The 26,023-nt window shown below is 37.1% G+C and overlaps 1 long non-coding RNA gene across 1 annotated transcript in view; it reads left to right on the plus strand.

Moving 5' to 3' along the window:
- Window positions 1–387: 387 nt before the first annotated feature.
- The window catches only part of LOC136373906 (uncharacterized), a 209,994-nt gene continuing 184,358 nt past the window's right edge, over window positions 388–26,023 (plus strand). Inside the window, exon 1 of the long non-coding RNA XR_010745767.1 lies at window positions 388–619. This is a non-coding gene — a long non-coding RNA (uncharacterized lncRNA). The remainder of the gene's footprint in view (window positions 620–26,023) is intronic.

The raw sequence follows: 26,023 nt of genomic DNA on the forward strand, positions 1-26,023 counted from the left end.
CTGCTCTCTCGGACCCGCTCGCAGCCTCCCCCCGCCGCCTCCCTTTCCCCAGCCAAAGATCCCAACAACAACAAACCAACCTGTGGAGGCTCTGACCCGAACCTGGGTCCCTCCTCCCATCACTTCCAGTTCTCCGCTGAAAGCTCTTTCTCTTTCTTTCTCCGTGCTGCTCCGGCCGAATTTTGGGGGCTGAAGTTTTGAGGGAGTCAGAGAGAGAGAGTTGGGGGGGGGAGGGGGGAGAGAGACACTGTCGCTGCTGCTGCAGCTGCTGGTTTTCTTTTCTTTTTTTTTTTTTTTTTTTTTTTTTTTTTCCTTTTTTTTTTCTTTGTTTTTTTTCTGCGTTGGTTAGTGGTGCGGGATTTTGTTTCGGTTTTGGGTGTTTTTTTTTAATTTTTAAAAATTTTTTTTTAGGGGGAAAAAGTTTTTTTTTTTTAAATCTCCATTTTTACTTCAAATCACCTGGGGTCAGGGTGGGGGAAGGGAAGTGAAGGAGAAAGGGAAGGGGAGAAAGAGAGAGTGTAGTGCTGAGAGCCCAGAGGCAAAAGGAAGGGTGCAGGCACTGCCGCTGAGAGGAGATCGAGAGACAGGGGGTGCACTTGACAACCAGCATGCAGAGATGGTAAGAAGTTTCAAGCAGCCTTTCGTTTTCATTCTAGCCTTTACTTTGGTTTGATTTGATTAATAAATTGTGTAGTAACACAAGCAGCCCTGCTTGCTCTCGGTGTGTTTCAGCCTTCAAAGAAACAGGCAGCCGGGCAAAGCAAAGTAGGGATATAATAAATAAATAAATCAGCTCTCTGCTGCATGGATTGGGGGAAGAAAATGTCTAAGAGGTTATGCTAAACTTTTAAGTGAGTCTGTGGGGTTGAAATGGGATGGTCCCATGCTTTTTAACGCCTCCTTCCTTTCACTAGAGATGAGGAGCTAGTGTAAAAAAAGTGTTTGCGGATGGAGGAAGGGAGAGTGAAGGTGGAGTGGGATTGAGTCGAACATACGGTGGTCTGATAAATTTTGGCCACCACCTTCTGCTCGGAAATGAGTACGGTTTGTTTTACACTTTGTAAAGGTAAACTTTGAGAGCGGGAAGGAGCTCTGTGTTCGCGTGTGAAACATCGCCTGCGGCAGGGAGACAGGAGTGTAAATCCACCTTCCCTCCGAAACTCTTTTTTTGTTGTGCATGTGCTTGCAGTTTGCGCCTCTCCAATCAGCGATTGCTAACAGAACTTGGAAAGTTAGCCTGATGCCCTAACTGTAAAGAAGGTGGAGCCCCTCAAAAACCAACTTAGAACAAGTTTTTGCTGCTTATTTCGTGTACTGTGTACATGCACGTCTCCTTTACAGTAGAGGTTTTGCAAAGCAGGGTTTGGGCTTTTAATTTAAAAATTAAAAGTCGAAATGGCCAAGGATCTCATTTGAAGTCCGTTTGTCAGGGTTTTGATGTGAGGATAGGTTAAACAGCTGCGAAAGACAAGCTCATTTAGGCCATGACTACACTTAACATGCGGAATGATAACTGTTCACGTTAACACATGGATCGACCTCAGCTGGTGATGAACGGTGATCATCCCACATTCAATGTAGTATGTTTCCAGTCGCTGTTAGACTACTGCTCTGCTTTCAGTCAGCTTTTGTCACCTCACTCTAGGGATGTTACCGAGCTGTCTTGTGTGCTTTGAATATACACATACATATGTACAATGCACACACACAAGTGCATGTATATATCTGTATCTGTGTCTACTTATATATGTGTATGTTTCTGCATGTGTACATGTATGTATGTATATACAGTACTCGAACTATAGATAGAGAATATCTGCGTGAATGGAGTTTACGATGGAGGGTTTGTGTTTTTTCCGATCTCTCCCTAACATTACATGTCTTGTTTCAGTGATCAAAGCCACAATTGGAGTGTAGGAGATGCAACTGTCAAATGTAGACAACAACGAAGAGGAAAAAAAAAAAAAAAAAAAAAAAAAAAAAAAAAAAAAAAAAGAGGAAAAAAAAAAGGGGAGGGGGAGGGGGAAAAAGCAGCATGTGCCCAGGACTGTGGTTACAGTAACACTGACAGAAATTAAAGTGGTTTTGAAAGCAGCATGCGATTTATGATGGTTCCCATTTACCCTAGAGTCAAGCTGTTGTAAAATTGAGGCACAAAACCCATCATGTAGTAATCTGTGTACCCAGGATTAAAGTGGCAACGAGCGTCTTTTTTGTGTGTCTGGTGGTTAAAATAGTATGAAGCTATTTTTTAAGTAGGAAATCAAAGCAGAATATTACTTATTTTTTTCTTAATCTGTATGTTAGCTGTAGATAGTAGTTGTTGAAATATTTTTTAGTGGAAGTGGGTTTATATTTCTCGCTATATTCCATTTCCCCTTCTGTCTTATAACCCATCTCCATAGACAAATCATAAAATGGGTAGCATTTTTGTCACAGTTTCAGAGTACAAATGTTCACAGTTTAATTACTGAGTTCATTTCAGATAGTAATATTTAATAAGCCTGGTCAGCGTATCTGCACAAGAATACCAAGTTCCTGCAAAAGTATGTGGAACTTTCCTTGCCCTTAAAAATGGAAGGATTTTTTAATCTGAAATTTAATGGGGCATATATGCTCTCTGATATGCTGTAGTTTTATTTTAAACTGTCCAGTATTAATGAGCCAAGTAGCTCTATGTATGTTTTACTTTAAAATCCTAAAGTACATGGATTTTAAAACTTGCTAAATATTTCAAATGCATCGTCTTTACCTAATCCATATGTAGAAAAATCTGAGTGTAAATTGTAAACTGTTTGTTATAAGCAGATTTTGAATCTGCTTTTAAGACTTGAGATTGTGAAAGTGTTTCTTAAGCACACATCTTGCACATGTAACAGAAAATCCCTACCTTGGTACACTGTTTTGTAAAACATACAGCAGCATAACATTTTAGAGGAAAAAACTTTTCGAAGCAGACCTATGCCTGTAATTGCATTACATTTTTATTTTTGAGGTGTTTGAGAAAGTCGAGTATGCAATTGCAGTAAACAAAGTAAAGAAACAGACAAAAGCAGAGATGGCTATTGCTATATTAAAATGTAAATGTTACAGTTTGAATTTTCTAGTGAGTTTTTGAGTTCAGTGCTTTACATAACATTTTGTCCTAATCTTGCTTGCTGTCAGAGATGTTTCATGGTTGTGCAATTGCTGCAGTCAAGAATGCCAATTTGCATTCCAGGAGTGTCATTTGATTACTTTTATCTACACAGCTCGAAGACCAGCCCAGACCTCTCATTTCATCTTGCCATGTCACGAGTCAGTGCTGTGTCCTCTTTTCAAAAATCTGCCTGATTTAGACAAGAAAGAAAAGTACTTTCATGTTGCAGCCGCAGTCCCCTGCTAACTTGTCAGCAGCAGGATATGATTCACTTGGGCCCAGAAGAGTGGTACAGAGATGAGGGGTAGGCGGTTCAATAAGCCTATGGACAGGTAGTGTGTGACATCCCAAGAGAGCTTAAGTTAATGAAGAACAGGTCTGCTTAGTTCTTCATACTATGACCTGGTGCTGTCCCCACAGTTTTCTCATTTGATCTTTCCCAGCAAATTGATCTTTTCTAGTACTTTTTTGCCTTCCAAGTTAGTCCTTGTGGGACTGAAATTAGCAGAGCAACTTAAGTTGGATAATACAGCTGTTCAGAAAAGAAGAAATTGGACACTAGCTCATAGAAGGGGGAGGGGAAAGTCAGCTATTCTTTCGGTTGTTACTGAGAATTCCTTTTATTTTTAATACTACAGTTTTATTTTCCAAAACTTCACAATTACCATATTACTTTGGAACTTCGCTTTCTCATTTAATAAAGTTTGTGCTGATGGCATTAAATTGCACACTGCATTAAATGTGTATCATTTAAATAAAACAAACATGCTTGCAGCATCGACTGCAGGTTTACTTTGGTGTTTGTCAGTTGAACTTGCTTGTTAGAAATGATTTGCTACTCTGTAATGAGGCTTTTACAGTTGTTGTAAGACATTTTAAATATCAATTGCACATGCCAACTACATTATTTATAGCCTGCTAAATAACTGTAATTCTGTAGTATCCAATACTGAAATGCAGTGGAGATTAAACAATAAAAGCCATTACAAATGGTATGTATAAATATTATGGTAGGTGAAAATACAGTCAGCAAATTACCACTGGCATTACTGGTTTTCTGGAAAATCCGCATATGCCAGCAAATTGATTTTAACTAACATTTTGTACTTAAAATCTGGGATCTAAAGGGGCTACAGCATTATCTGTCACGTTTCTTTATACATGATTTTGCACTTGGTTATTGGAAGGTAGAATGAAGGTGTGTTTGTGTGTGTGTGTGTGTGTATGTTTAATACATACATGGCTAGGTTGTCAAACAATGTAAAATTTCAAACCAGAACTTGGTAAATAAAGTGTAAGTTGGAAATGATTAAGAGGGTCTTTAATATGCTGCACAAGAGTAAGCAGTATTTAACTTTCTGTATTTCATAGCAGATGTTCTCACATATAATCCACATCCTTTCAAGTTGTAGAATTAAAAACACTGCTGAATGGAAACAAGAACATGTATTATGTAAGGGAAATACTGCTCTCACTCTCTCTCTCAGTATTGCTTTTGAAAATGGAAACGAACTGTAAGGGATCATTGGTCAGTTAAGCTCCTCTGGAGAGCTAGAGGGAGCTTCCGGATTTTGTTAAATATGCCATAGGTAGAAAAAAGGGGAAAAATATTCTGAATAAGGGAGGGCTGATTCCTACCTTTTTTTTCCGAGCCAAAGATCTAGAAATTAGACTTTGAGGTGGCTTTATTCTGTGTTATGTGTCTGTGTATGTCAGTAGGATTTGTGGCTGACTACAGATCTTGTGAATTTCAAACAAAGCAGAAATGACCAAACGCAAAGCAATTACATTAAAACAAGTCCAAGTAAAACATTGGATTTTGTACAAAAACCAAATTTATTTTTCTTTCGTCTCAGAGATGGGCGTTTCTGGCAGTGTCCCTTTCCCTTTTGCACTTTGGACACTGTCACTAGAATGTGAAGTCTTTTCATCGCTGAATGTTGTTTAATAAGAGTCCTGACTCTCAGTCTGCAGGTTTGCACAGAACTTTTTATTTAGTGATTTAATTTGATTTAATGTCTACCATTAGTATGTGTTAGGAAGAAAATGTACATGTCTGGAAATACAAAAGGTTCCTCATAAAATGCAAAACAAATAGAGTATATCTGTCATTTTGGAAATGTGTATCACTTCCTACTCTAGCCAGGAATTTGTACTTAATTTAGAAGAATAGCATTTAACATGGCTTAATAAAAAGCATCTGTCTAAACCTTGTATTCTGTGTCAGTTTCATCCCACCTAAATTCTGACATATTTTTCCTAAAAATGCATTGATCATAATTGCTGCTTAATATTTATATGGCAGATTTTAGAAGTATTACTCTGCACAAACTTATTTACCTTTTCAGTAAATTATATAATCCAGTGAGATAAAGTACCAGATTTGTCTCCTTTATCTCTCACACAGTAGCTCTCATTATGTGCTGTGCTAGTAAAACCCTTTATTTCTTGATTATTAGAATCTTAGTACACTCAAGAGTTCTGCTGTAATGTGGTTGTTCAAAGAGGTTCTCTCATTTAGAATCTTATCATAATACTCTCACCACATATTATAAATATGTATATTTTATACTCCAGATAGATATGTAAGTACTTTTTTTTTTTTATTCTAGATAAATCAAGGATTTTGAGAGAGAATTCTTTTCATCTGCAGCATCTATTTCAGTACTTCTCTCCTGAAATATTTTATGTTAAAAAGAACTCACATAAATTCAGGTAACGATCAGATTTGCTTCTGATTTGTTACTTCAGAGATTTCTTTCTGTTTCTTTAAATTTTTAAATGTCATATTATGTACATAAATCACATTTTTGTAGAAAACTGTAAAAAGAAAAGTTTTAAAATCACGCTGGGCATTGCAATTATTTTTTCATTATAAAAGCCAGAATGTTCATAATGCTGATTTGTAAGTCACAAGCCAAGTGAAATCAAAGTGCCATAAGCTAACCACTAAAAAGTTTTTAAGTCACCATGGTCTGGTGCACTGTCTGGAAGTTCAGCTATGTTTTTGCAGAGTATTATAATTGGTTAGGTCTACCATTCTGCTGCATATAAAACTGTAGAAGCTAGGCCTGTTAGAAAACCTTCAGCTATGGGAAGTTTTAAAGGGTATGCAAAGCGTTTTATTAACTGCTATCAGCTGTAAATGAAGCTGGGTGTATGTGCAACACCCGTCATGCTGTCAGCTGGAATCACACTGAATTAGTGTTGCAACTTTATTATATTTGTCAAATATGTATTATTTTGGAACTTCTGGTTTGTGCTCTTAGTCAATGCTCTTTACTGTTGAATACAAAGATGTAAGAGCAAACAAAAAAACATTTTTCCCTTTTTGTGACCTGACATTTGCTGAAGTGCCTCATGCTGAAATTTCTTTTCAGTATCTTTTTTTTTCTTCCAAAGCCAGACATGTACCCAGACACAAAAGCCTCTGTGTATAGCAAGCTGTTTTAAATATTGTGACTCGGCGATGTGCTGTCCTTTCTCGGCTTGAGCCGAGGATCTCTGCTCAGTGTCTGTGGATTACCAAGTCCCTTCTTTATTGTACCTCTTGTCAGCTATTCCTATTCATTTAACCTTTCATTAGTGTCTGTGCAGCTTCACTGTCTGGAAAGGCAAGGAGAAACCTAAAGGCCTACTGTCACAGTTATTAGATTTCTCGGTTACATCCCAGCAACCATAAAGGAGTAAGAGTCAACACTATTGTCATGCATGCTGCTGTCCTGGGGTGCAACTCTTCTGTGCATGTCACAGACATGTGCCACATGTTGATAATGCATCCCGGAGATAAATGCACAACATGGGGGATAAACGAAGGCTGGCACTAATGAGCTTTGTAGGAGTTATTGCAAAGACAAACAGTTGTGAAGGAATTTCTCTTAAAACAGTAAAGAGATGGATTTGCACTAACTGTTGCCAAGGCTTGCTTGCGAGGTACTTGTCAATCACATTAGTTTCATTTAAGTGCCTTTTACAAAGAAAAAAATATTTTCTATGACTTCGAACTATATTGCTTTTCACTTTTTAAGCTGCCAGACTAAACTGTACTTTAAAATGTGTTCAATAATAGACTTTTTGACTACTGTTTCTATTTCCTTGGTTTTGGATCAAAACCTGCAAATCTTTCAAACTACTTGAAAAAAAATAGCAAATACTAATTGTAATGTATTTTGAAATACTCCACTTAGTAAAGCTCAGAAGTTCACTCTTGATTTTGTAAAAGCATTGTCATGGTCTTTTCTGAGGCATAAATTTGGCCAAGAATATCTAGGTGCATCTAAGTAGTTTATTCTTCGTTTGCTACTCAAAGAGCCAAAATTAATAGCTGTGACACAACTTCCTCATTCTACTGAGGCATGCCCTCCAATCCAGTGCCATATTTACATACATTTTCATTCTGAAATTTCTTGAAGCCCATGTTAACCCAGTGTAACTGAACTCTGAGCTCTCCATTTATATAATAGCAAAAAATACATGCTTGTTTCTCACTTCTCTATATTTGACCTTTTGTAATGCATTTTAGTTACATTTTTATCAGTAGCATTATAACAATGTGATGTATAACTTCATATGACTTTCATAAGGAGATTTTGACCAGAAGAAACCTATAGATTTATAGTTCAATTATAATTTTAATAATTCTTCTTTGTTCTGTGTAGAACATTAGGGTCTCATATTGCTCCTATCCACAGCAAGGTTGGAAGTGGGAGTAAAGCCACTGAAACAAGTGGAGTTAAAGTTTTATGAAACTGTTGAATGAAGTCTAGTCAACTCCTTTGCACTTTTTATAGCATGCTAAGAGGATTTTGAAGAATATAAATGTAGTGGGCTACAGGAAAATTCTTTAAAACTTCCTTATTTCATATAAATATTTTAGAATAGCATCATCTGAAAGTATGAGAGGTAATAGTTTATTAATAGGATTTCTGTGCTTTTTAATTCTTTGTATTTTTGATATTAAATAAGTAAAGCCTGACTGCACCTTTTGCTTGAATTCAGAACATAGAATCCAAAGTGACCAGCAGTATATTAGTTGATTGTATGAACAAGTGAATCCAAAGAAAAATCTGTTTAAGAGAAAATTCAGCAAAAGTAGTCTTTTTATTTTTCTTGTTCAAGCATTGGAAATATGCGTAATGCTGATGTTTAATTCCATTCTCCTGAAGTTAGAAGCTAAGCATTTTTATTTTGTGATTTGAATTAGACAAATATTTAAATGAAAAAACATCTTCAGACATGATCTGGAACAAATATAAAAGTGCCCTTAGTTTAAGACATCCTTTCATTACTAGACTGATTTTAGCTTTGATGAGTCTAAAACTTACTACATGGTTTCCAAATCAAAGATGAAAGGGCCAGTTAGGAATCAAATAAATTTTCCTGTTGAAATGTAGCATTTGACATTTAGAGAGATGTGCTCAGCATGATGAACCACTTCTCTTTACTGTAACTAGCCTGGTGACTTTTTTGCAATAAAACTACTTTGAAATTGAATTTAGGTATAATAAATTTAAGGTAAATTAATTTGGAACTCCTGATTAGTGCGATTTTTTTGAACGAAGGGAAATATTTTCCTGAAAATGCTTTTTCACCCTTTATTGTTAAGACATTTAAAATTTCATTGCTAAGTAATTACTTTTGTAGTTGTTTTGATAGACTCTTACTGGCCTAACTCTGTTGGCTTTGTTGTGGCAGTGTGCCAGTTCTATTAAAGAGGGCTTTTGTTATCCATCTCACTGTGCAGTCCCAGGTATATTCCTAATACTATCAAATAGGCATATACCCCATCTGTATGTTTGAAAAGTTATTATTATGGACAGTAATGTATAGCCTATAATACAGTTAAGCAGATTTTTTAAATACTGTTCTGATGCCAATTATAAGCTTCTAAAAGTCTACTGATAATACTTAGCTCTCCAGAATGAGATTCTGTACAGAATCCTAGAGGGTGTTTTGGAAAGTATTTTGCTGTTCTTATAGAGATGCTAAGAATTAGAAAAAAAAATTCAAATATTATTTAAGTAAAAGTGCAAGCTTTCAACTTTTGTGCTAGGCTATGACTGTATTTTAGTTAGCAGCTATATTTTGAGCCACCTTTTGGACACACCTTGTTTCTGATATCCCATGAAATATACCTGATCAAAGTAAATGACACTACAAGCCAGTTGGCTAAGTGATTATACAAGCAATGTGGAGAGGCTGAGAAATTTATGTTTTTCAGTACACAAACTGGCATTTAGATTTTCCTCACTTCGGTGAAAATATTAAAAAGCGATGTGTAAAATCATGTGCATTATGTAACTAAAAGCTTCTAAGTGAATTTAAGTCTAAGCTAATGTAATTCACCTGGTAAGGCAGAAAGAAAGTGAAGTAGGAAAAGGAAGCAATAACAGATAAGTGATGTGTGATTTAAAGGCTTCTATTCCTTTACCTATACTATGCTTTTTTCTAAACTTTTGCCATTGGAATGTAAGTTACAATCTTCTCTCTTTCCTCTTAACTTGTAACTTGTACTAGTTGGTGAATCAGTCTTTGTTTGTCAGCCAGTATATTTAAAGGATTTGTGATATCAAATGATTCTTCATAAGCAAGAATTTCTTCAATTCCTGAGCAGGCACTTTCGCAATGGAGGGGTCAGTATGACACTAGTAGGCATGAGGATGATCTGCTGGTTCTTTGTGGTTTGGCTTGGGGGTCAGAAAATGGGAAGAAACTCTTCACTGTCTCGTGGAGATTGATGGGCAACCTCTGTGGATACTGTAGTAGTAGTCTTTTAAAAATAAGAGGTGAATAATAGGCTCTGTGATGCTGGTGACAGCAGGGAAGGAGGTGAGTGAGACTGATAGTATAATGCTGGAGGAACCTGACAGGCTTGTATCTCTAGTCACTCTAGCAGCAGGACAAGAGGCTTGCCTCTTTCCAGCTGTGTTCTCTCGTGTAATTTGTATGTGGAATTTCATGGTCCTTTTTCTGCTAAATGATTCACAGGTGTGGGAAGTATGGTGGGATGAGTTTTGTATAATTTGCATTATTTGCAAGCCTCTAGGCTCTACAGAGGATTTACAAGTCTGTTAGATAAACCTGTGGAGCACAAAGGCAGTTACTGTCTTCCCATTGTCAAACATGGAGGGTCAAAAAAAAAAATTCTCAGGTAGCAGTTGCCACACTCACGAAGAATCTAATTACAGTAGATCAAACAGTTGCAAGAGAGAAACTCTCCGAGTGAAGGGGTCAAGAGAGCTACTCTTGTCCTCATCTTTATAGAGTTAAGCCTCAAGGATGTGAGGGATACAACTATTCACCTTCAGACTTCAGTTTTATTCTATCAGTTTTTAGGATTGTTTGTTTTTTTTTTTCTTGTTGTGTTAAGTTTATAACAAAGGAACACAAATTTAGCTCATAACAAGCAAAATCATAAAATAATGGAATAGTTTAGGTTGGAAGGGACCCTAAAGATTGTCTTGTTCTAACCCCTCACCACCATGGGCAGGGATACCTTTCACTAGACCAGATTGCTCTATCTAAAACCCTATCCAACCTGGCCTTGAACACTTTCAGGGGTAGGAAATCCACAAATTGCCTGAACAAGCTGTTCCAGTGCCTCACTACTCTCACAGTAATGAATTTATCCTTGATACCTAATCTAAACCTACCTCTTTTCAGTTAGAAGCCATTCCCCTGACATTTCTGTATGAAAAGTCTCCCTTAATCTTTGTTGTAAGTTCCCTTCAGGAGCCACAATTAAGTCACCTTCAAAGTGTTCTCTTCCCCAGGCTGAAGTATCCTAATTCTCTCAGCCTTTCCTCATAGGAGACATGCACCATCCCTATATAATGAACTTGTTGGTCTTCCTCTGGACATGCCCCAACAGGTCCATGTGACTGGGCACCCCAGAGCTGGATGCAGCACTGCAGGTGGGGTCTCACCAGGGCAGAGCAGAGGGGCAGAATCCCCTCCCTGGCCCTGATGTCCATGGTGCTTTGGATGCAGCCCAGGATACAGCTGGTTTCTTGGAATGCAAGCACACATTGCCAGTTTATATTCATCTTTTCATCTATGCAAGCACCCCAAGTCACCCTCCTCAAGGTTGCTCTCTTTCCTTAATTTCCCAGCCTATGTTGGTGCCAGGCCTTGCCCTGACCAAGGTGCAGCGCTTTTCTCTTGGCTTTGTTGAACCTCATGACATTACCATGGACCCACTCCTCGAGCTTGTCCAGGTCCCTCTGGATGGCATCTTGGCCTTTAGAAGTGTCGATCACACCACTCAGCTTGGTATCATCTTCTAACTTCTTGAGGATGCACTTAATTCTGCTGTGTGTGCCACTGATTGTAGTAATTGATTTAATGACTGAAGAAATTAAATAACACTGATCCCAGTACAGTCTCTTGAGGGACCCCACTTGTCACTGGTGTCCATTGGGATACTGAGCCACTAACCACTATCCTCTGAACGCAGTCATCCATGTTATTCACCAAAGAGTCCATCCACCAAATCCATATCTCTTCAATTTAGAGAAAAGGATATTGTGGGAAATAGTGTCAGAGGCCTTATGTGAAGTCCAGATAAATGACATCCATAGCCCTTCCCTTTTCCACTGATGTAGTCAGTCATCATAGGAGGCCACAGGGTTGGTCAGGCAAGATGGAGTAATTCAGGTTGTCCTCAAGTCACTTCCCTTACTCCTTAGCAGAGCTTCTGGGAAGGATCTGTTCCATGATCTTCCAAGGCAGAGAGGGAAGATGACAGGTCAGGCATTGCTAGGGTCCTTCTTTCTGGCCTTTTAAACATGGGTTCAATGTTTCCCCCTTTACAGTCACCTGAGATGGACTGCCATGACTTTTCAAATATCATGAAGAGTGGCTTGGCAACTACATCAGTCAATTTCCTCATGACTATGGGATGCATATCATCAGATCCCTTAGAATTATGCATGATTATGTTCCTCAGATGGTCACAAACCTAATCTTCTCTTACCGTGGGAAGCACTTAGCTTTGTGATCCATCTGCTCAAGAAGTGCAAGAAGAGAAGTACCAGTGAAGACTGAGGTAAAAAGTTGTTGAATACCTCAGCCTTTTCCTCATCCATTGCTACCATTTTTCCAGCTTGTTTGTATACCCAGGGTGGGTATACCTTCTCTGACCTTCCCATTCTGGTTAACATACCTGTAGAAGCCTTTGAGATTCTTTATGTGCTGCGCCAAGGTGAACAGTGTTTTTGCCTTGGTCTTCTTTACCCTATCTGTACACAACTGGGAAGCACCCAAATGCTCTTCCCAGGAAGAAGACCTGTCCCTGCTTCACTGCCACTGGATTTCATTCCTGCCCTGTAGTTTGACCAAGAGTTCCCTATTCTGCCATAACATTGCTTGCCTTCTTTGCCTGAATTCTTGTTCCTGGGAATTCCTCGGTCATATGCTCTATGGAAGACTTAATTAAAGATCTGCCAGCTCTGTTCTGCTTCCTTGTCCCTGAGGACAGTTTGCCAGAGTGTCCGGTAATGGGATTCATCCCACCAAATTTCAGAAATGGCAGCTTGGTCATAACTTTCTAGCAGCGTGGTGGCTTCCAGCTTCTCCTGTTTGCTCCCCATACTGCATGCATTGGTGTAGAGGCACTTGAGCTGAATTGTTGGCCAAGTAACCTTCTTTTAGGAGTAACCCTAAATTTCTTTGAGCTATTTCCCTGGTTTCTCCCTGTTGGTTGTTATTGCGTTAGAAATTCCTGTCGTATCTCCTTAAAGACTCCAAGTGTATTCCAGTGTGGCTAGCACATTTCAGACTCATTGACAGAAGGCCCTTGGTAGTACTAAATATGTATGTGTCTTTGTTTCACAGGTTGCAAGAATGATTTTGATTTGATGTTTAAATATAATGGAAATTTATTTCAAAAAGCAGTTTAATACTCGTTAAAAACTGACCAGTGGCCAGTATAGAGAGATAAGCTGCAAATGGAGTGGAAGGGGAAACTTTCAGAAATTCTGCTGCAGCTTTCCTCTTTGTGTGTGTATGTATGTATGTATCTATACATTATGGTAAATGCATAGATAAGTTTCCTTGTAAACTCATTAACATATAAATATGCACAAAAACACATACCTACTCATGTACATTTTACGCACGCAGTACTTACATTTATTCAGATATTCCCCCTGTGCTCAGCCACAGAAAGCACTTCTGGGGTTCTGCATCCAGTTCTGGGATCTTCAGTGCAGGAGAACCATGATGCTGCTGGAGCAGGTCTATTGGAGGGCGACAAAGATGATTAAGGGACTGGACTATCTGTTTATCAGGAAAGGCTGAGAGAGCTAGGCCTGTTTGGCCTTGAGAAGAGATGACTGAGTGCAGTCCTCATTGATACATACAAGTATCTGAATGGAGAGTGTCAAAATTGTGGATCCAGACTCTGCTCAGTACTACTCAGAGTAATAGGACAAAGGGGAATAGGCAGAAACTGATGCACAGGAAGTTCCACCTGAACAGGAAGAAGGAATTCTTTACTGTGCAGTGATCAAGCACTGGCACAGATTGCCCATCAAGGTTATGGAGTCCCCTAACTGGAGATATTCTAGAACTGTTGGGATGCCATGTGCTCTGAGTTGACCATTCTTGAGCAGGCAGGTTAGAGCAGATGACCCTTTGGTGGTCCCTTCCTACCCGTACCAATCAATTTTGTGATTTGATTCAGATATACGTACATATTAGTATATATAAATGCATAATGTTTTTCTGGAAAGGAATTTTTCTACCAGGAAAGCTTTTTGAGTAGTTCTGGTTCTTGAGTAAAAGGGATATACATCAATTCTGAAACTTGTGTATGAAAATGACTGCACTGTTGAAAGGGAAATCAAATACCCCTTTAATCTTAGGAGTACATTTTAGCAAACACTGATTTCTGTTTGGAGTTTTGCATTTCTTATTTTATTTTCATTATTTCCCAGCTTTCTTAACTGTTCTGTACATTATAAACCTTCTTTTTCAACATTCTCATACAATGCACTGAGTTTCCTTTGAGATATATTGTTATCTTATTCTGTGATTTGAATGTTTCCATAGTCATTACTTAAAACAAAGCCACCATTGTGATCCTGTGTCTTATAGTATTATATTATATAATATAGTGTATCATTTAATGTATATATCATTATCATATTATAGTAATGATAACAAGGCCTGCTAACAACCAAGCCTCTGATATTTCTCTAATTCTGTGAAGGGCCAGCTCTTGTGAATATTTTCTCTTGAAAGCAGTGTTGAATGGGATTTGTAGAAGAATCCTTGTAGATTTTTGCCTAATTTCAGGATCTCCTCTCATTTAACAAATCTGATGACTTCCATTTATGATGGCAATAGTTCATAAAAAAGGATAACATGCCTTTTGTAATACATTATAAAAGAAGAATTACAAAAAGTTACATTGGCTTGCAAAAGAAGATCTTCATCCCTTTTATCTTGGGTTCTATTGCTGTTATAAATGTACATTAAAATACACTGTGATTATATTGTCATGGGAACAATATGCTGTGTGTTTGGTTAGCTTTTGTTACGTTATAGACAGTATCTCTGTATTTTCTATGAAAAAGCTTCAAGACTGAAAATTTTAGGAACTTGCTGTTCCTAGTAAGATAGTAAGATTTTCTTGGGAAAATAAACATTTGTAACTGAGGGTACACATGAAATAATGGAAATACCAGATGTTGACAAGATGCAATGCCACAGTGGGAAAAAGCATAGAGGTTAATAAGTTAAGTGAAGGGTAATGGAAGCTCAGCTGAAATTAAGCCATGCAACTTAACAGATAACTTCTTTCACTACCATTTTGTAATTGCACTATTGCCTGTCACAGGGATAGGTATGAAAATGGACACAGACAAGTGTTATTGAACTTGATTTCAGACAACGTAGAAGTTGGTGACTCTGAGGTGTTAGATAATTTCAGTGGAAGTACTGAGTGTTCTGTTGGATGGTTTGTGCTGTATTCATTGTTGGCCTTCAGTACTTAAAAATCTCTTATTCTAGCTTATTGAAATTTCATCCCAAAATTTCAAGAATATATGTTACAACTTGAATTGTAGACCTAAGCCAGGTGTCATAAAGAATGGCATGTATTTTGGCAGTTCAGAAGTGAACAAACTTCTGGTGTTTAGAGTGAACTATATGGAACAGTTTCCCCCTCAGCAAGGCAGTGAAATACCAGATCTCATACTGACTTGAAAAAGACTTTTGCCTTTCTAAGTTCGTGATTCTTGTGAACATACCTACAGAAGATGGCTGCTACAAGGTAACCTTCAGTAGGAAGTGAAAGCTTGTTAGTTTATTTGTACTATCCTGATTATATGTAGTTTACTTCACTTATAGTGCTGGTAAGTCTATGTGGCATGTGCTTCAAGCTAACTCATACACTGTGAGTGTATCCTGATCACCTGATGATTTTTTCTTTGTCTAATTGTTTTCTAATGGGTGTTTTGCCCTTGGCTTTCATGAGTTTAGTGTCCAGTCATAATTATGTGAGTTAGAAAACAGTAGGGCCATGATATTAGCACTGTGTTCTGTAGGGGTCATGGTAGCTTGAATCATGGTATATTTTCAAGAGGCTTTTTTAATGTCATGCTAAAGACAGGCACTCCATGAATAGTATTTGAGTCACCATGCTAATTATTCAAAACTTGATAAAACTGAGGAAGAAACATTGTTTGGAACAGAAGTCCAGTAGTCCTTCTAGTGTGGCAACTTGTAAGAGCTAAAATAGCAGAGCAATTTTATTGTAACTGATAGTTGCAGAGTTAAAAACCCATCAGCTGAATACGTATCATTAAATGTGTGGTCTGCATAATATTACCATCTGTAGCATGTATTCATATATTGATTGTGAAGAAAGAAAATGTGGATAAGAATGTTATTCTGTAGTATACTGTAATACTTGAAAAAATTCTCTCAAATAGAGCAAAATCTATGAATGAGCTTCATAGTCACAGGATTCTGGGTTGCAAGGAACCTCACAGATCCAGCCTTTCAAAGATCCAACCAACTGGTCCAACTTTTCTTAGCAAACACTTGATCTGGTTTATTAGTGCAATGCTTTATGTTATTATGTGGTTTTCTGAGGCCCTGTAGCTCTGGAGTGCACTGAATTTTAGTATCTTCATATTTATTCATACTGGCATTATGCTGTTACTTAATTATAGCACTTGAAATGCACCACTGCCTTTTGAATGCAGGATCAATGCCCACAAAGTATGCAAGATCAAGTCTTTCTTTCTCTTGAGATGAAGCTAGTTTTGGAAAACTGTTGTTTTGTTTGTAAGACTGAGAAGTAAAGATATAGTTGCTGAGGTGGACACAATTTAGAGAAGGCTAACGAAAGTTGATACTTTCAGGTGCACCCACATGCTGCCAACTCTGTTACTTGCTTCCCCAAAATTAGGTTATTTTCCTGGTCATTGTATTTTATTTATATTAATGAACTGAACTAGGGGTAAATGTGGCCCACCCAGCTACTATGCAGATCGTTAAGTAAACTGTTTCTTAGATAGAAAGTACTAGTTTTAACTGAGGAAGACTTACATAGTTTAATCTCAAGTGCTGTATTAGCCATGTTACCACAGTTATAGTCAATAAACTAACATTTAATACTTTCAGCTTCAGAAGGAATAGGCAGTTGATACTATATGCTCTTCATATCTTTGAAAAAATGATTTCTTTCCTCATATGAATACAGTGTGTGACATCACAGGCACACTGTTTCCAAGTATTTGGCAAGGGCCAGGTTCTTTGTTAAGTATCTGAAGCAGGGAAAAGAGAGTTATTGTTAGATTTTGTTTAGATAGGACGTGGTATATGCTGACAAAAGAAACATTTCTGCCAACAATGCTGCATCAGCTCTCTAAGTAATGTTAATCTAAGAGGATGGAGGTAGTATTACTACATTAATTTTAGAAAGGCAGTGTGTTGTTTTCCTCCAAGTTTGTCTAAGGGTGTGAAATTAAAGATGTTATGCTCTTATATTCTTTAGGATAGTTATCAAAATTGAATATCTGGTTTGTTTGTGTATTGATAATATGTAAGCTATTTTTTAAACATAGGAAAACTCTAAAAAATTACTACTGTGTTTTTTGCAAATATTAGTTTAATTTCAGATAAGTAAAAGCTTATCAGTTATGATTGTTTTAGCTTAAGGTATACTTTCCAAGATATCTGCATCACAGATTTACAGACTTTGTCTCCTGTTACAAAAACTGTCATCATGGCCATTTGGTTAAAAAAATGACCTTTAAAGGACTTGTTTGTGTGGAACATAGCAGAGCAAGAATACCCTTTCAAACATCTGAAGAAGCTTGTTTAAACTAGCTGAAGTCAATTCTTTCTGTAGAATCAAACAAGACATCTATAATGTTAATCCATATAGATATTGCCATTAAATCTCATTTGGTGTCTTGTTGGTTGCTTAAATGAAAACATTTAGAAACTAGATACCTAATTGAACTCAGAGCTCACTTATTCTGAAGTTAGTGCTAAAGGCCCTTCCAGGGACTGGTGCTTGAAAGCATGTTGATGATATGTCTTTGACAGTAATGTTCTTTTCTCTTTTCTTTTTTTTTTTTTTTTTTTTTTTTTTTTCTTTTGTAATGCCAAGATAAGTGCTACTTGCATAATCCTTGCCTAATTTATTTTAGAATTGATAGAATTTGGTGTTTCATCCCAGATTTAAGATCTCATGCCCACAGTCATTATTGAAATCTTCTTTGATTTATATAAATGTTTTGTCATAATGTAGTCTTTAGGGAAGAATTACACCCTTTCACTGAAAGAAAAGAAACCATTCAAAGGATTGAGTTTCTTTTTCTTAATTTGTAATATAGCCCATTTTGATGCTTCAGGGCAATGTTTTTTCTCTCTCCAGCTTATGAAAGGTGTTTCAGCTGAATATGCTCATACCTTTAAAAATCATTTGGTGTGAGAACTTTTTAAGTTACAGGGTGGTTTATGTGTTTGTTTTGTCTTTTTTTTTTTTTTTTTCCTATAATACACTATACCCTGCCTTTGAGCCTTCAATTTAAGTCTTCTGTCATATACTGCCAAAAACTTTGTTCAGAGCTCTGTCTGTGTTGAAACATGTATGCCTGTCCCAGTGTCATAACTAATTATATACCTTGTATGGTTACTTCTAGTAATTGAAAAGTAGACCTACCGCAGGATAAGTTTTAGTATTAGATCATATCTTGGGGACATGTTGCAGAAATCAAGTTTTCACCAAGCAGCAACTTGAATTTGTAAACAGATATTACTATTTTAAGTGCATCATCTCATGGTTGTTTCTTGACATCTGTGTGTGTTTGTTTTAAACCTGGGGAGAAGATGTTTTTGAACTGTACCTCTGCATGTGTAGTAATTATAACCTATTTCTTTTAATCACAGGATTCTGAAGTGTCTGTCTTCAGACGAAGGCCTGTGTTGCCATGCTGTCTTTTTGAAAATTTTGTTTGGTGGTTCTGAGCTTCCAGAAAATGTCTCTGTACATAGTGCTTGGCTAAGTTCTGTTGGCCTGCAATGCTGTTTTCAGTTCTTTACTTTAAGAAACGGGAAAAAAGAAAAGGAGCTAGAGGCCATCATTTTTATCAGTAAGAATGCGTGGAATTTAGATGGGAAAACCAACATTTTTTTTCCATCTTTTCCTTTGCAGCATCCTTTGTTTGTATTTTGTGTGTATGTATCCATATATGTGTCTTTGTGTATCTATAAATCTTCCTAGGTACATGCAGAAGCAAAGAAGGAGTCTTGTGTCATGTGTAGGTTTTTTTTGTGTGCTTAGAGCTAGGATAACAAACAATGATTTATAGCATGTGTAAAATATGTTCTCCTTGTCCATGCCTGCTGAATAAAGACCCTGCCAGTCTTAAGTGTCAGAGCTTCACATGTAGTTACAATTAAATTCTTATGACTGAGCATTTAATGCTAACAATAGATTACGGTATTGTCAGGCTGTGTTCTGATTTTTGTCTTTGTTAAATTATGAGACCTCATTTTTATGGGAAGTCTGTGGCTACTTGCTGTTATGCATTAAAAACTGTTACTTTTATAGAGTATGTGCCATCGTTTTACTAAAACTACAACACTAGTGCTTGGATTTCTCCAAAATGCATGTGTAATTTTTTTACATTATATCTAAAAATAGCAGGTATATTTATTATAGTGATGATTGCTTTACAGGGAAACTTGTTTTTTTAAAAATAAGAAAATGATTGGTTGTCTCTCATTACATGAAATTTAAGTTTTGGTTCTTTTCCAATTAAAGCTTTCTTAGATAATTTACTGGTTATGTAACCTTCCATCTATTAGTTCTGTGGTAGGAGAGCAGCATGATTTTGTCAAATAAGGTTGTTCCTTTGTGGCAACTTTGAAATTAATATGAATTAAATCACTTCATTTGAAAGTTTTTGACAACAGAATGTTTGGTGTGTTTTTAAACATTTCCAGTGTCTTGTCAGACAGTTTTATCTTCCGCTTACCTCTCCACAGCTGTCATTTTTTAGAAGGGCTCAGGGAAGGAAAAGACTGGGTCAGTCTGACCAGGGAAAGTATAATGCTGTCTCGCATTCCGGTTTTATATGTGTCACACCTGAGTTAATATTGCTTGCTAAGAAAGATTAGTGCACTGCAAAATATTTATCTTGTTTGAACTTAAATACTTTTACTATCTTTCTTTTCTGTTTTTCAACTCTCCACTCACATGTGGATTTGAAACACTTAATTTTGAATGTTAAGCCAGCTATTCCAGTGATGTGAAAATTGGAGATATAGTTGTCTGAGAAATAAGTACATCTCACTCAGCCCCTGAGAAATAAAGGAGGCTGAGTATTTTTCTATATCCCAGCCCAGGGAATACATCTTCTGTATCTGCCATTCATTCTTTTAATTGCTATGTTCTTTTTGGCTTTGTTTGCTGTAAAGGAAGTAGACAGTTTTGTGCCTATCTTTGAGTCACTTTGGATGTGATTGTTCTAGCTTTCTTTCAGACAGGCAAGGTATTTATTGTCTTCTCCCTAAACTTCTGATTTTTAAGTCTGTCTTTCATCTAAAATCTGTATCTCAAGGTTTCCAGAGCAGCAGCAGTAAGGAACTGACATGAGAGTTTTTACTTCTGGTCACAGAAATCTTGTCAATGAAGACAGCACTGCAAGCAGTAGTGGTTACAGTGGACCATGGAGCTGTTGGTCTGAAGGCCCAGATACATTCTGCATTGCTTCCATCCATTCAGTGTTTGAGAGGCATGTCATGCCGCAAGGACTAAAATTCAAAGTGCAAGTTCCGGATTTCCTAAAAATGAATGGCCCTAACCTGGGAGCGATTCCTTCTTGCCCAAGAACCTGAGAGAGTTTTACATGTCCCAACAATTAATATATTTCTAGGTTTCTAGATAGAGAATCAGAATGAAAGAATGAAACACCTAGTAGCAATATTGGCAGAGGAAGCATCATTTGACAGTGGAAGAAACCTTTTTATCAGTAAATTAACTGGTAGTTGACAGGTATGTAAAACTATTAAAATCTCTAAAACAAGTAGAGATATGCTGCTGGGGAAAAAAACCCTGCTTTTCTTCAATGAAAAATAACATGTAGCAAGGGAAGAAATTTTGGCCTGTTGTTGACGTTGTCTGTAACGTGTAGTTGAACATGAATACCAGAAATATTTTGTCGCTCATGTTCGTGTGGCAGACCATTATCATTGTTGGATTATTCAAATATTTAAATTTTAAATCCAAAGAGTTGATATTATCCATTATTGCAATAATGAAAAATTTTCACTTCTTTTTGCTTCTTCAAAGATAATTAGTAAGAGGTGCAATAATTGTCATTTCTAATACAGTGCCTCTTCTTATGGGAGAATAAGACAAGGTCCTTTATGGAAAGGAGAACTCAGTTTAATTTGCACAAATATGGTTTGATTTTGATGTAAACATGGAATGTCAAAATGGATTCAGGTAGAAGAACTGGGATTGACTTTTGAATTGCAGCCCTATTCCTTGTCTTAGTTCTGAAGTTAAGAGCCTAGAAGAACCAAAGGAGCTCTTGCAGCACTAGTTTTATGAATATGGCAAACAAAAATACCGATGTATTTTACTAGAAGGTACTCAGTCTGCTGCTGGTTTCTCTCTGTTATCCATTGTCTCAGTTTTAAATTTGTAAACATAAAATACACAGAGGAAGCTTCTATTTGTCAGCATCTGCTTTGAAACATTTTATCTTGTGGTGCTTTACATTTTGCTCCCCTCAATGATGCAATTTTTAAAGCAAGTTTAGTAGTTTTTAAAATGCTTTATAACATGCAAAAAAAAGTAGAGAAACATTGCAACATTCTGATATCTTACTAGTTGTTGTGTATTTTCCTTGTATAAACATGAGGGCATATAATATCTGCTTCTAATGCACATGAAAAAAACCTGGATGGAAAGATTCAAAGACCTGTGTGTATAGCAATGCTGTTGTCTTTTGCTGATATGCAATGTATTATTGTGTTATGTGTCTTGGGAAGAGAGCATTTTTAAGCTCCACAAAGCTGAATTACTTTTGTTGTGCAAAAATCCCTAAAACAAAAATCCCATCAAACTGGACCCCCAGCATCTGGTTTTCATCTGCTCTGATTGTATCAAGAGGAAACAATCCCATGTAGATGAAGAGTTGTATTCACCGTGAGTTAGGTCCCTAGTGTGATTGCAAGGGTTAAAAGAACCACTATCCAGAACTTGTCTGACACAGTAACTGAATGTAATTTTTTTAAAAATTTTTTTTTCTGTTTTTCTGGCATCCCAGCTATATTACCCTCATTTTTCAGGAGCTTTTTTGAAGCTAAAAGGATATATTTTTGTCCAGAATCACACACAGGGAGGTTATTCTGTGTATTATTCCATGAATATCAGTATCCTATCAGTAATCTCTTGAGAGGTGGGGATGGGTCTGATCCTCTCCATTAATACTTGTTCCCCTTCCCCGTTTCGAAGAATACCTGCCAAGCGTGTGATGCCCTAGTACAAATTCAGTTGTGGAAAGACTCAGAAGCATGATTGGTGCTGTGTGAACTGGAAAGTAAGGATTCCAGAAACTTGATAGATGGTGAAATGAAGCCCTTCCCCTGTGCAAAATGAAGTCCCTGCCTAATTTGGAGATAACAAAACATCTGGTTCCATGAGAGATCAGACTTACTCTGAAGATCTGCAGAGGATTACAATATGTCTTGTTCATATGTAATATTTTGGAGTGCCTGAACTCGAGCTGCATGCCTTCTGATAAATGATCTGTGAGAGAGGGATAAGAAAACTTCAGGTGTCAATAAGCAAAAGGCAGCAGGAACAAAGCAAATTAGTGACATGGAACATCTAATGGATTTATTCTAAATGAAGAAGTGCTTTCCTGCAGCCTTAATATTTAGATCAGTGGGAAATGAACCATAGTAGATTCAACAGTTGCAGGCAGGAACAAATATCTTCACTGGTTTGAGTAGAAGCATAGAATTAAAGTCAGAATAAATTAAAATAAAACCAGCCCAACAACTAAAGAGTCCCTAAATCAACATAAAATACTCTTAAGTAGAAAATATTGTGGCAGAATTTGTGTCTGTGCATTAATATGAACACAAATTTCTCTCCAGAACTTCAACAGAGATTGATATTTGTCCTTAGAACTTTACCAAGCCATACATGTATACATTGCTTCTTAGATCCCACATACTCTTCTTGTGCTTTATGATTCTCTGTTTTCAGTAATGCCTGATCTGGACATGCCCACTTTTTCTTGGAAGATGTCAATGAGATGAGTATTACTTTTGAATTGTATCACATGTGAAAAAGGTAGCATCTGGACTGATAAGATGCAGCTAGCTTCCCAGTTGGCCTAATTGGTGTTGCAGGAATGTAGAATTTTACTAGCTATGACTGTGGTTTTTGCACAAGAAAATGTTTCCTTTACCAGATGGAGCCTTAGTTTAGTAGCATTTTTGTGCTCCTGTGCACCTCAGCGTGCTCAAGTGCTTCTTCTGAACTCTTAATTAAAATAGATGTTTGAAATGTAATTTTTCTTACTTGATTGTCATAACTAAACTTTGAATCAATTAATCTTTGTGATTTTTAATAGTAAATACATGTTTGCCAAAACTGAAGAGGAGAAAAAAAGTATGTTATCTGCAGAATGTCTGTACAAAGCAACTGAAATTCTTCCTAACATTCTATACATATTCTGAAAGCTAATTTTGGTTAGGTGAAAATCTTTGGAAAAATTGTTTTCACATAGTGAACCTCAGTTTTGTTTTGAAGATGCTTGTGAGGTTACCAGAACATGCTCAAGTCTAACATAAAATACACAAGCAGTATAGAACTGGAAGTCCGGAGTTAAAGTTACTCTGAAACTTTCATTCATAGTAATCCTATTTCACCAATAGAAAGACTTTTCCACTGCTTGTTAAAAGTAGAAATTATTGCCAGTAATGACTGTGCAGAATTTGAGAAGTGCTTAGTCAGAACAATGGAACCTAGATAGATGCGTTCTGTGAATTGTTTAGGAAGGACTAAATAAGCCAAATGCAAAATGAATGATACCTCACACTTCCCTTGCACTTTGTTCAGTCCATGAGATGGTTATTGCATTTGTTGATTTGATGAGTTAGCATTGGTTAAGGGCCAAACTCCCACCCAGCTACTTGATTGCTTCTTCATTCCTGACTTCCCTACTCCCCAGAAGAAGTGCAGGAGGATGGGTAATGGGAGGTTTATTGTCAGTCCATAACAGGTCTCCTCTTCCCTACCTTCTTCCTCACAGTTTTCCCTTGTTCCAACATGGATGCTTTCATGTGCTGCAGACCTTCAGAGAAAAATCGTCTCGTCTGGCATCTCCATGGGCCAGTTCCTTCAAGGATTCTGGTCTGGAGCCCTCCACAGGTTGTAGTGTTGTCATCTGTTCCAGCATGGCCCCCTTGAGCTGCAGGGGGTCTGGCCTCTGAGGCACCACTGGCACCTCCTTCTCTGATTTTGGAGTTTGCTCAGCTTTTCAGTTTTTTCTCCTTCCCACTCTCCCTGTTCAGTATGTTTTGCCTTCTCTTAAGAATATTTTCCCTGAGGTACCACCATCTTGGTTGAGGGGCTCAGCTGTGTTCTGCAGTGGGTCCATTGGGCAGGGAAGCCCTTGACCTCCTCCTCAAAGACCCAGCCCTGCAACCTGTCCATTGCCAACACCTTCGCAGCTACATCAACACAGCTGAGTAAATCAATATGAGATAATTTCTTTTTTTTTTCTTTACTTTTGCATTATGCTGACTTTTAGCATTGAGGATTTATTAATTATTACTATATTGTGGTGGTGTGTAATAAGTTGGGGATTTTTTTCTTAATTTCTGAGTCATTCCTTCCTTTTTGTGATTTACAGACTGGCTGCCCACACCAAGAAACTCTAAATTTGTCCTCAGAAATTGTGTATGTCTTTATTGTATAACCATTTTGATATTGGAATATGTGTGCAGCCAGGCACGTGTGTAAGCAACAAGATTTGTGGAGGTATGGTTTTCTTCACTTAGGACTTGGTTCAGTCAGTGACTGGAATTGACACTCCAGGTTACACCTGTGCATAGTCCTGTTTCTAACCAGCCAGAAGAGTTCTCTGATTATAAGCAGAAAAACTGTTTGGTGTAACTAAGATTATTTAAACTGTTGCAGTGAATGTAGGCTTAGTGAATAAAAATTCCGTGCTTAGTATTCAGTATTCCAGATTGTACAAAAAATTATGTGGTTCCTTTGTATCTTACAGAATGTGGAAGTCTATCCCATTACGGCTGCATGGTATCTAGGGCCTTAAGGTCTTGTTACCATTATTCTGATTTAACATTAGACAATATGAGACAAACAAAGTCATAAGTCAGACTTTTAAATTTTTTGTTCTAGTTGAGTTATGTATTTTTTCTCTGGTAGTTGTTAACTAATAGTAGACTGTGTTCTTTTGCATTGTTTGGCTTGCTGTTAGGCAATGTTTTGCTGTATTTGCTTGAAAAGCAAAAAGTTTCCTGTGAAAGGCGCATTTTTGGCGGTCTGCAGTCGTTTCCCAACAAGGTCCCCTTATGTGGAAGATCATGTGGCAAGATCAGCAGTGATGCAACTTTGTCTTCTTGCCATGCATCTTTCCAAATTATTAGATCTCTGGCTGTCTGGGTAATATTGTTAAACTATGCCTAAATATGGAAAGAAGGAACGCTGCTGAACATTTACAGATTTGCTGCTTATCAAGGCTAGTCCACCATGACTTTCATTATTGTTGATGTTACTTACTGGTAACGTTTCTTTGTCATAAATTTGCTGATATCTCACTCAAAAAGAGGCAATGACAGAACTTTTGGAAGCTCTTTGTGCCAGCCATCTTGGAAGTGCCACCATGAGATCTTTTATCGAGATTTAATTAACGTGTTGTGTTTTGAAACCCACTTCATTTTTAACCAGACAAGCACTGGGAATTGTTTGAAGTTAGGCCATTTGTAAGTGCAGTTACGTCTAATTAACTGTATTCTGTTTCCTATACATTTGTAATAAAATTTCTGGAATGTGTTTTTTGGAAGAGAGAGTTGACACTCGCTTTTCTTTTCCAGATTTAGATTGTCTGAGAGATTGTGAACTCAGATAAATGTAGCAATAAGGAAGCAGGCAATATGCACTATTTTAGTAAACTCATAATTGAGGCATGATTATAAAATTAATAACTTGCAGTACTTAAATTTTTATTTTTAAAACTTTCAGCAAACAAATAGATAACTAGTTTTTAAAAGACCATATGGATTTCTTCTATGACTGTATTTTGGAGTTTGTAACATTTTTAACATGACTTTTATTTAAATTCTTTTTAAATTTATTTCCTCTTTTTT

This window comes from Sylvia atricapilla, chromosome Z, assembly GCF_009819655.1.
Source record: "Sylvia atricapilla isolate bSylAtr1 chromosome Z, bSylAtr1.pri, whole genome shotgun sequence".
In the NCBI taxonomy this organism is placed as follows: Eukaryota; Metazoa; Chordata; class Aves; order Passeriformes; family Sylviidae; genus Sylvia; species Sylvia atricapilla.